The following is an 11962-nucleotide window of genomic DNA, read 5'->3' as shown; positions in this document are numbered from 1 at the left end:
ATCAGCCAGGCACCGGGTCCCTACACACTGGGAAAGCTCGGCCTCTGACAGGACTTAGGCACATTGCCTGGAAACTGGGGATCCATAATCACTCCTGCAGTAAATCCAAGAATCTGCTTTTATTTCCAGGTTGACTCTCTCCTAATGGCACAGAGCAAGGTCAGATGCTCACAAGTATGAACCTCCTCTCTCAGCTGTCACTCAGCATCTTCCAGGTTCTGGGGGGGCAGAACATAAGCCATCCTGCCGTTGCAGGGCAGGGCTGGAGATCCTCTGGTAGCAATACAGCTGGGCCATCACAGGGCCACACATCTCTGTTTGAGACAACTCAGTCTCCCAAAGATAAAGTGCTGAGCTGAAAGCAATCTTCCTTGCTCAGCAGAAATACTTCATAGCAGGTCTCTCACTGCAGTTCTTACCATTTCCAGATATATATTCAAATAAATCAATCCATAATGGATTCCTGTGGCAACATCCATCTAAGGAAATGAGTTATGGTATCTTGGCTTAATATAAATGAAAGTCAACATTTTTGTAATTTTTAACAATTGGGCATGGTTCTTAGCGCATATTTCGGCATTCCCAGGAAATACGAGTTAAGTGGAGAGGCATACTCCTGGAAATATTTCTCTTGACTGCATATTTATTGGTTTGCCTACACTGCTTCAAGCAACTGTCCTAGGAAGGCACAGGAACACTGTGATGATTTTCTAAGGTTTAATGCCAAGATATGTAATACTTACTGCAGTAGTGTCCCTATTTTCACCTAGGTTTTTTCATCAGGTCATTGTATCAATGCTGAATGTGATGGAAGAGAGGATTCATCCTTGTGAGACTCGCAAGACCTGCAAAATAGAGTACACAGGAGGCAGAAGAACAGTTATCCATAGCAACCCTTGGAAACAAAGATAGAGGTGAAGACAAATACGGGCTAATTATAAATATCCATTTCTGATCTATATACAGCCTAGTAACATGTACAGAAAAATTTATTACAGGAAATAATTTAGGCTTGCACAGTGAAAAAAATGATATATATTTAAAAGCCTTTGCATCTAATTATCAGGCAAGTTTCTAAACACAGCTCAAACCTGCCCAATTTTTATACTTAAAATCTCTCTCTGGTGTGGTTGAACCAAGACAAAAATACGTACCAGAGATCTCAAGGAAGCAGTTGATTTCACTCCAGCCATGTCATTTTAATATCTAACTTATAAATCTAACATCCTACTTATAAATCTTACATATGCCTTTCCAAAGTATGTATTTGGATAGGTAATTCTAAAATACTTAATCTGCCTTATTCAGTTAGTTGCTCTTGCACTTGTCATATAAAAGGTGTTGTGTTCCTAAGGATTAGTCATAGACTAAAATAATATGTGCAGCAGTGATAAATACTAAATTTACAAATATCTTGAAAAATAGCCTGAATTCATCTAATATCTGCATTATTAAGTTTACAAACAATTTGGACCAAGACATAAAAGTACCTCAATGAAAGCAGCTGTTATGATTATTTGAATGGAAATAAGATGTCCTTTTTTTAACTATTACATATATACCACATATAGACTCCTTAGGTCCATCTAGTCTTCTGGGGCTGAGTTTCATTGTGGTAGCATCATTCCTCCTCCTGCCCAGGCAGTGTCATCATGTATTGCAAAATAAAAGGCTTTGGGTTAGTTTGGCTTGCCCTTGCAAAGCTCAGTGTTACTGATGTCATATCAGGATTTCTTATGAACACACAAATTGCATAGGAGGAAGCTCAGATTTATGTGGCATTTCCTCCAAAAAACTCTGCTTCCCTCCATTAGCATGGGTCAGCCAAGAGGGAGGAGGAATATTTATTAGACCTTTGTAAGTCTCCTGTCTCCAAAGGAAGGGATGAGCGATTGAGGTAAGCTGGAGTTAGAAGGGAGTGAGCAAAGTTGGTAGATGTTATGCCTTTTTTGTTGTTGTTGTTGTTGCTGCACCAGTGGACCATTTCTGATTAGCATTTTTTTCCCCCTGATTTTAGGGGGGAGGAAAATGCTTGTGCCTGATCTAAAAGAATTTATTGTTTCCTCTGTAATGCCTTGGATTCCTCTGTTATGTTTGGTTTATGTACAATTTTTTTTTTTTTTAATTAAATCAGTTGTTGGGCTATTTTATCAAGGCTGGAGGAAAATCAGATAATTCTGTACCTGGTATAGAATGAAAATACAGTAACTGAGCCCAGAAGATAATTTGAAGCTCCGTATGAAATAGCTGGGAGAGCAGGGTGGAAGTTTACCAACAGCTCGATCAGACCCTGAAGCAACAGCAGTAAATCTCCTTGGCAGAAGAACTATAAAGATCCACTGTGCCAGCAACTGAAGCAGTAGGAACTAAACAGCAAGAAGACAACAGCAATTCTACTTTTCTAGCTCTTGAGAAGCAAAGACCAAAGTAAGGGCAGTTATATGAAGACTTGTGTGATGATCCACTGAACCTAGGCCAGAAAAAAACTCTAAAAATTCTTTATAGGCAGTCTTGATCAGTTGCTTGGTGTATAAAAAGTGGCTTTGGTATAAGTGAGACGTCACTGGTATGGGTAGTCCTGCTTTGGAAAGGAAGAGAGTTGAACCTTTGTTGCTATGATTTGCTATGGGCATCCATATTTATGTACAGGAGAATGAATGGAAGCCTGCTGAAAGGTATTGCTCTGCAAAGGTGGGTCCTGTCAGCTTTTTGGTTCTCTATTTCATTAACAAGGACTCCATTGAATCTTTGGGCCCAGATTTGGCTTTTAAAGTCCAGAGTGATCTTTGTGAAATGGCGTTGTAGTGCTGAGTTCTTCTGCACTGTTGACAATGGCCACAAGACTGGCTACTCTGCAGCTGGAACTAAAAATTAAGCTCAGCCTTGATGTCTGAATTTAACTGTCTAGGACTGCAATGAAATGTTGTCTTTTATCTGCAATATTTAGCTCACACAAGCTTCTGTGATGTCTCTGTCCTGTGGGTTACTAGAGGAAAGATAGCCCTTGGCGTGCACCAGCTCTCTTCAAGGACAGGACAGCACGCTGCAAATCAATGCAACTCTGTGCAGTCTTAAGCAGAAAAGTGAGGGGTGGTTTCATTTTTCAAAGGGTTCAAGGTTGATGCAAAGATGCTTCTTAGTGATGTGCAATTCCAGAACTCTGGTCGGAATGAGTAATGGAGGCTTGCTGCCACTTTTGCCCATGGAAAACAACTTCTCTGCTAAATGACACATAATTCTGGGGATTTGGAGAACTTCAGCATCCTTAAGAGATGGTGAAAGACTGATTTTAAGTTGACACAGGAAGTATGGCAAGACTACTGCAAACAGACCATACCATTTCAGCTTTTCTGCAAAAACAGATGTCTTCAGAGAGAACCTGTCCTTCAAGCAGCAGGCAGAAGTGCAATAGCTAGTTCTGATAAGTGTGCATGATCATGCTGCAGAGAATCCACATTAATTAACATAATGTTTGCTCACATTTGCTCTGCAGAAACTTCTGGAATCCTCTATGACTAGGGAACACAGAAGAAAGCAGAGATTTCCCAGTTAATCCTGTAGCAGGTGTTATAGTTCACCTACATTAATTGCAAACTCTGACCAAGATATTCTTTTCTATGCTGATTTCCAAAAGTTGATTACACAATCGATATATGATGAGTATAGCATATGTAGATCCAGCTCTGTTTCCTCCTGTGTAAGGACTGTGGTAAAAACCCAGCACAGTGTTTTAGCATCAACGTTTAGAACTGGACTTCCAAGGCACGGTCATCACAATCATCCTAAAGTTCCCTGTCCTGGCTTTGTTACAATCTCTCATGTGAAGAATTTGTCTGTCTTTCCCATACCTTGTCCATTAAATAGACATATTAATCTTCTGTTTGAGCTAAAGGGAGTGGGGGCCCATGATTCAGACTTAAAATGTTGTCTATATGCTATTATAAGTTTTGACATGGTGATCTTTTTTGCTTTATAAGCTGCATACCTAAATAAAGTGTAGTAATCATCGATCACCTGTAGTGGAAGTGTCTTCCTGTTAAGCTGGCCAGCTGCTGAATTCCATGAGTGAAGACTACATTTTAGGGTATACTTTGGAGTTTTGAAGAATTAAAATTCTTTCAAGTGAGGAACATTGGAGGCACTCCTATTAATTGAGTAAACTCACTTGTCAGACTTGCTGGGTAGTTCTAACAACATATATATGGATTTTCTACTACATTGTTCTTCAGCAAAACATCTTTTCTAGCAAACACCTCAAGGAATATTGCAGTCAGCTGCCTGTTCAGAGATCAATCTTTGTACCCCTGAGTGCATACTGCACTCTGAAGCTGGAATGTCATGATAAATTTTATTTTTATGTGGGTGCTTTTGAATGGGGTTTCACTATTCAATATTGTTAGAAAACTGAAAATGCATGGCAATGTATCTGAACTGGATGCTTTTTTCTTCAAATCAAATAATAGGATACCATGAAAATGGCCCCTATTTAACTACTTTCCTCTTGAAGCTTCACTTTCAACATTTGCAAACTGCAAAACCACTGCACTCCTGGGACTCAGTTATTTAGTTCCAGGTGTTTACAGTATGCCACCATAGAAATATATTCTACTTACTAAATATGTACCTTCTCAGCAGCAAAGCTACATCTGCAGCCTCACTCACTATTGCATCTGAGAGTACAGCGAAGTCTGCTCTGAGAGAACAATGCTGAGATGCTGGGATTCCCAGCTAATGGGCTAAACAGAGTTCTAGCTGAAGAAATTATGATAGGCTGATACAAACTGTTTCTAGGGAGAGTCTGCCAGACAGTGCATGATGGAAGGAGGCTTTCTGTGACCTGCTACAGATCAGGTCAGTTGCAGACACAGCTACTGCAGTAATTAATATTGGTTGTGGTTTAACCCCATCCAGCAATGAAGAACCACATAGCTGGAGTGGAAAAGAGAATCAGAAGAGTAAAAGTGAGAAAACTCATGGCTTGAGATAAGGATGGTTTAATGGGACAGAAAAGGAAGAAAATGATGATGATGATGGTGATGATGAAAATATCTAGAAGAGGGGTTGCAATTGCTCATCCCTTGCTGACCAATGCCCAGTCATGTCCAGAGCAGGGACCCTGGGCCAGCTCTCCTCAGCAGTTTATATGCTGAGCATGTTGCCCTGTGATATGGGTTATCCCTTTGGGCAGTTTAGGGCAGCTGTCCCAGCCATATCCCCACACAACTTCCGTGCCCCTCCAGCCTTCTTACTGTCAGTGCATGAGAAGCTGAAAATTCCTTGACTTAGTACCAACACTACTTAGCAAGAACTAAAAGATTTGTGTGTTATCAACCTTATTCTCATACTAAGTTCAAAACACAACACTTTACCAGCTACTTGACAATTAATTCTATCCCAAAAGAAACCAGGACAGTATTTAATATTTAAAATAGAGTTTAATATATAAAACATCTGGTTAAAGAGTTGTGATGAAAGCCAGCTGTTGTAGTTATTGACCTATGCTGGAAAGAAACCATTGGATGAGGTTAATCTCACTGTGCTCAGCAGATGTTCAGTGTTGTGCCACAATCATTGCACATGCTGATCTGCACGTTTTAATTAGAAAAGGCTGTATTTATTTGTATTAAATATGGCAGCAAGATCTCAGGCAAGGTCAGAATGGTATTGTCACCTTCTAGAGAAATTTATTTATCTTCTCTAAATCCTGTCAATGTCCATGCTGAAAAGTCATTTTTCATAGTAGTTAAAGGACCTGTTATGAAATAGGTCAGTATTAATGCCTTGTTCTACATCATGGATCCTAACATAATTGGGGTTTTAATGATGACTAAAATGTTTGGGTTGAGTTTGGTCTGACTTCACGCAAAGCAGCTGACAAGAATGCTGACTACTTAGGTGAAATTGGAAGTCATGTTTCTTGTTCTTAGCAGATAAGGAACAAGGGATGTGGGAGAACTGAATTACTGAGTTTCTTCTTATTTCAGCTATTCTACTTATGTATTTGAGGCTCTCTGACATACATATGTCTTAAGGATTCATTTGATAATGTTTTTTCCTCAAATGCTTACTCCAAAGAGTTTGGTTCCTCTCACAGTTCTACTCATAGTTGTCACAGTGTTATATTTATCCAGGACATATGGAGATTGTGATTACTGGCACTCTGACAACAACTGACTTTTGCACAAAAGGTATTAGCTGCTGAACTGTCAGAATAAGCTTGGAGAACAGGAATCCTTGTGCTTAGCTGTCACTAACTTTGAAGTGTCGAGAAATGTTTTCTGGCTGTGTGAGATGTCCAGCAAATATTGCAGGAATCTTTGGGGCAAGTCTTCCTACATATAGACTGCAGAGAGATAAAGTGGTCTTCAATATCCATCATATTGTCTCTAGTTTTACTGATTAAGAGTATTTTAATTATGATTTTAATGATAATCACTGCTGAAACGAGGTCTTGTGGTAGAGTCATGGATAACTGTAACAAATAATAATGTCTCAGGTTTAATGATCTAATCTTAAATTCAATGAAATTATGAGGCTCCTTTGTCAAATAAATGTTACTTAGAAAAGGAAGCAGAACAAAACAACACTTTTTAAAAGGAACCTGTGAACAAAAGAGTATTTTTAAATCTTTTATTTCAGGACATCTTTCCTTCAAATGAGACTGCCTGCATAATAGCTCTGTGAAAGGCAGATAAGATAATTGCTACTTCAGCAATAGAACAGCAGGAGTGCCTGAAGCTCCCTCCTGTCTGACATTTAGACAGTAGCTGGAACAGAATAATTCTCTACCTTAATGTTTCTTTTGGACTCTGTTTGGTTGACTTCAGTTTTGCCAACCCCCAGAATTAATATTTGGGAGACTTCCCTCTTTGAGACCTTAAATAAATCATTGTTTTGTCTATTTGTTTTGTTTGGTTTGTCCCTCCTCCCCCTCCCGCCATTCCTTTTAACATCTTCTCTTATACTCAGGGACAAGGACAGGTGTGGAAACATCTGCCATGTTAGAGCAGGGAAGGCTTTCAGTCTTGGCTGTTAGAATTTCCTCAAAAAGCAAAAAAACATCAACTGATCTAAATGAGAAAAACAATAATAGCAGAATCAAACCGTAGCTTGCCTTGCTGCTGGAAGGTGGGCTACCACCACACAGTGGCTCGAGGAAATGATCCCCATGTTGAGGTGCTGAGAAAAAGTGGATGGATTTTTTTTCCCTAGCAATTAAGAAAACAAACAGCTATTTGCAGTAGTGCTTAAAGCAAATGCATATGAACATTTGCTGATCTGAACTGTGAAATGAATGCATTGCAGTTAGGCTCTGAGATTCAGAACTGAGCTCTTCTCAGTATTTAAGTCTGGGCAAGTGGACCTACTAACAGCAGTGTGGTGAGAAGAAAGTGGTGCACTTAAGTGCCACCTGAGCATCTGGACTGTGAGCCTTCTTTTCCACTGGTTCACTAATGTTTGGGCGTCTTTTTCCATGTGCAGAGGATTGCAAGTAGGAGCATAAAGGTTTTTGAGTACCCAGCTATTATTCCTTGGCGAATGTGCACAGAATGGAGCTAGGTCTAACCCCTGGGGATAAATAGTCCTAACAAGTCTGGCAGGCAAGCCTCAGCACCCCAGGGCAACCTTCTTCCTGGTCACACCATTGTCAGTTATGTGGGAAACCATCAGTCCTTGTCCTCCTTGGAGCAGGATAATCCTCTGTCTTGATGAGCTCTACCTGCCTTCTGAAGTTTTTTTTCTCAGCTTTCTAACGTTCACATCAGCAATATTCTCTTGAGGCCTTGAGGTAATAACGAATATGAGTCAACACTTTTTTTTTTCCTGCGTGTGTGTTTTGTTTTATGTGTGCGTTTCTTATCCTGCCTGGTTTTCTCACTGCCTGACAACAATTTTCTTCAGTAAGGCTCCACATCTTAATTAATTAATTGGATGTTGGGCTGTGGGCTACTGTTTATGATCTTTGGAGAGGACATGGCATTTTAGCACAGCTATTTTCAAACTGATAATGTGTGCTTCATTAGGGATCTGGGGAATACATCTCCTGAGGGAAGATGGCCTGTCCCTGGGGAGCTGCTGATAGATGAGCAGGAGAGGTGGGAAAGCAGGAAAATTACCTGGGAGCAAAGTGCTTAAAAGGTTCCCTCTGGGTGAGAGACAGGCTTCACCAAAAAAGTGTGACTGAGGCAGTCTGTGGATTTTGAGAGGTGCAGGGAAAAGCCTTCTTCTTCTTCTGTTGTCTCCTTGTCCTGCTCAGGGGTACTGGTTTGGCTCTGTGGCTTGCAGCAGTTACAGCTTTCTCCTGAGTCATTTCTCAGCTTGGCTGTCAGGGGCTACTTTGTCCCCTTCTCCCTCTGCCCTCTGCTTGCCATCTTCCCTGCTACACTCCAGCCGGCACTCACCCTGCATCCATCCAAACCAAAAGCAACTCTTACGTGGGAGGAGCATCCAAAATCCAGAACACACTTATGGTGAGGGGGTTGTAGAAAAGCAATCTGAGGACTGCTGGCTTGGTGTGTATTTTTCCACACTGCAGAGGAAAAAGTGGCACTTCTCCACATTCCAAAATAGCATGACAACATTTGAATGCCCAAACCCCATATGTGCATATGCGACAGGGGTTATCCTTTGTCACAGGAAATACCTCTGTAGGGGCCATGTTGTGCTAGTACCTGTCTGGCTCCCAGGGAAAAAGCTAGGGAACCTGGGAGAACAGATGTCCACTCTGAAGAAATTACAGGTATCATGCCCCCACTTTCTCTGTCCCTTCCTGGCAGTTATCCAGCCTGTCAGACTTGCCTAGCAGTAACTTGGGTGGAAATATTGCAGTGTACTGCATTGTTAAGCTCCCACTGTCCTTTGGGATGGTGCTCGGTGGTGCTCCTTCCAACAGAGGGAGCCTTAGGTCTATCTCCTGTCATCACATGACAAGAACTACAATCTGCATCACTCACACAAAACGTAACAGCCAGGAAAACTGTGATTTTGGCTGCTGGTCTTCGCTTGTTAATCAAATTTTGACAGAGTTCATCTCCTTGTCTGAGCTTTCAGAGTTCCCTCTCTGCTGTTTTTTTACTGGATTTTTGTTCAAGGATTTGTTTTCAAACTTCAAGCTCTTCTTCTATTCTACTCCTCTAAGTATTTTTGGTTGCTTACCTGTGTTCCAATGACTAATGTTTTTGAAAGGGTGAAACTTTGTGTCTTCTTTCTCCTTTCTAGTCAGACACTTAAATATTGCTGCAATAGGTTTCCTACAGTGAAATGTAGAGGAAATGGGAGATCAATATAGATTATTGAACCTTTATGCAACAGAAATCATTATCTTTCATCCTATACCAATTTGCTAGAATTAAATGAACAAAGTCCTTGCTGTGAAACCATTTTTCTTCAGTTTAAGAAATACTTGCAAAGTGAATATGCAACTTAACAGTAGTGTGTATATTTTTTTAGTCTGTTTGAAAGTCTGTACAGTTCAGATGGCCAATGAGGGTTAAACATAAATTATGTTTGAAATGGCGTTTCAGGCAACAAATGCCCAAATTTAGCCTTTCCATGCAATTTTAATTTGACCCTCTAATGAAAGTGTGTGTTGATATAGCAATATTGCATCATGAACCTATGAATCACTGAACTGTACAAGAAAGATAGGAGTCAGGAAAGAGACTACTATGAGGCAGAGATCTTCCCTTCTTGGAGAAGCTGAAAGATGTCAGATGGCTTAGGGGTCCAGATGGATAGGACTGTAATTTTCTTCAACATCTGTGGGGTGGCTGGACTGTACTATGCTGCTGCTCAGGGCCATCAGGGCCCTGCAGGTACAGCTTGTCCTGACCAGCCCTGATGGGGACTCTGCCCACAGTCTTTGCCCTTTGACGTAGGAGCTCCCATGCGGCTTGGGCCTGTATATGAGCAGTTTCACAGCAGTGTGTGCTCCCAGCCAGCTCCCTGACATGCCTGAACTGTTTGTATTGATGCCTTAAGTTTTAGCTTTCATGTTTTTCAGATTCTGTGCTGCCTAGGTGCGTAGCTCTGAGCCTCATATTAAGTGTCAGTAAGCTCTTGTCACAAAGTAAGTAGACAAAACAAATCCTTTTCCTGCTGGAGACCAAAGACACCTGTTACAAGTTTTCAGGCCCAAAAGCATAAACAGTGATGGACTGAAGAGAGAAAACAAGAAGGATGGGACTTCATAATCTGAAGCTGTAATTGGACAATTAAACCCCAATATGCAAATAGACCAAAACTTACAGAAGTGTAAGACCTCATGACCAGTTGTCCATTTTGTGACCATTTTGGGTCCATCTTGGGTGTAGCCCTGGCCAGGCTCTTGTACTGCCTGAGGTGTATCCTTAAAGGCCTTTTAATAAATACCTGCTTTATTCTCTAGCTCTGTCCAGTCGCTGCTCCAGGTCAGTCTTCCCAAGGCATTAGTATCTCCAAGACTGAGACCTGATTTGTCACCCTGCCTTTGCCAGTCACCGCTGTGCCCTGCTTGCGCAGCTCAGGGACTGTGCCCTGCTGGAGAAGTCACTGCCTACACTGTGGTCACCCTCAGCTCCTGGCTTGTCTTCCCTGAGAGAGCAGCTCTGCTGCTGCTGCTGCTCCCTGGCAGTTAGTGCAGCTCTTCCAGAGCCTGGAGAGGAGTGCCATGCAGCCTGTTCCCCAGCAAGAAAATGTGTCAGCAATGGTGGTGAAATGGGAGAATTCTGACATTAAAAATTGCATGCCACCCGAGGGCGGCTGGGCAATGGGGTGGAGGGGGAAGAATTTGGCCTCATGAGAAAAAAATGTTACAGAGAATAGGCTGATCACTGTCACTAAAAGGTTGGAAGAATTATTTTTTTAATTGAAGTTTTTGCCAAGTATAAAATTGGCGCAACAAAATGTCACCCAATCATGGCGTACAAACAATATTTTATGGTACTGAGCCACTTCATTTTTAAAGGTCATTGCATTCTGATTCTGATATCCTGCATTTTAGATAGCCAATAGGCAGTATCTCCTTTATTAACTTTTCTTAAAAATAATAGCGGTAAACATGCAATTTACATTTTAAAGTCTAAAATTCATTGAGAAACTAAACAGGTATGAAATCACAGCATAGAAGTTTCTAATATATGCACTTTCTAAGTAAATCATTGCTTCAGCAAGATGAACACACTTACTTAAAATTTAGCTGTTTCTGGATGCTGATCTGTGCCTAAGGTTCCAAGACATCTAAACTTACCATCAGCTTAGCTGGGTTTGTATTTAAATAGTTGATTGGACTTGGATGACTCTCTATTTCCCCTCTATTAAAGTTTTTGCTTGACATTATTATTGCAAAAAACTGATTAGTGAAATAGCAGAGTAAATTTTGGGTAATGCTTTCTCTTCTCAGCATCCCTTTCTTTTTGTTGCTTCTGTGCATGTTCCTCCCACAATGTGGAGCTCTCTCACAAGGGAAATAGGTGGATGGGTTGGTAAATCCTTAAATTTGCGCTGAAGACCAGTCCTATGCTGAATTCTTGGACAGTAGGCCACCATTTTGGAAGGAAAGATGGTTCTTAAATAGGACAGCATCAGTGCTATATTTAACACCTTGTTGTAATGCCTTGAATAATTTTCTAAACACTTAGGGAAGGAAATGTAGTGTTTAGGGTAAGCCATCTGTTGCAAACCAGCAGCCAAATACTTTCAGCTCTCCAAGGGTTGCAGCCCTTGATTCCCAGGGTCCTCTTCCCTTTCTTTCCCAGCATGAATCTAAATTCTTATAAATTATGGCTCACTCAAGGGCAGGATACTGGAAAGCTCAAATACACAGGCAGCTCTTGTGAAATTGGCAAAAAAATAGGTTCTTGAATGCATATATGAAAGGAATACTTTATATTGCTTTCAGAGACATAATTAACTTAATCCTTCAGAACAAAGGCAAGAACTGGCCCCAAACCCTGACAAATCTCATTTTAAGCCACTTCAGAAT

The sequence above is a fragment of the Zosterops lateralis genome, assembly GCF_965231275.1.
Source record: "Zosterops lateralis genome assembly, chromosome: 2".
NCBI classification, from domain to species: Eukaryota; Metazoa; Chordata; class Aves; order Passeriformes; family Zosteropidae; genus Zosterops; species Zosterops lateralis.
This window is presented reverse-complemented; position numbering follows the sequence as displayed.